Raw genomic sequence first — 381 nt, 5'->3', positions numbered from 1 at the left:
GATCTGGACTTCCTGCTGTTTTGAGCAGCTCCTTCCTGTCTGTCCCGCTGCAGTAAAATCTCCTCGTCTGTTCATCATTTGTTACATTTTATCAGTGTCTACGTGAAAAACATAAAAAAATCAAATGGAGTTTGGTTTGTTGATCAGTTTATTATCTTCATCATCATTATTATTAAAATATCATTATTATTATCATTATTATTATCTTTATTATTATCATTATTATTATTATCATTGTTATTATCTATATTATCGTCATTATTATCTTTATTATTATTATTATTATCTTTATTATCATCATTGTTATCTTTATTATTATCTTTATCATCATTATCTTTATTATTATTATCTTTATTATTATTTTTATTATTATATTTATTA

Source organism: Anarrhichthys ocellatus, unplaced genomic scaffold (assembly GCF_004355925.1).
Source record: "Anarrhichthys ocellatus isolate YVR2014 unplaced genomic scaffold, GSC_Weel_1.0 scaffold6422, whole genome shotgun sequence".
Classification (NCBI taxonomy): domain Eukaryota; kingdom Metazoa; phylum Chordata; class Actinopteri; order Perciformes; family Anarhichadidae; genus Anarrhichthys; species Anarrhichthys ocellatus.
The sequence above is the reverse complement of the archived record's forward strand: the minus strand, read 5'-3'. Positions refer to the sequence as shown.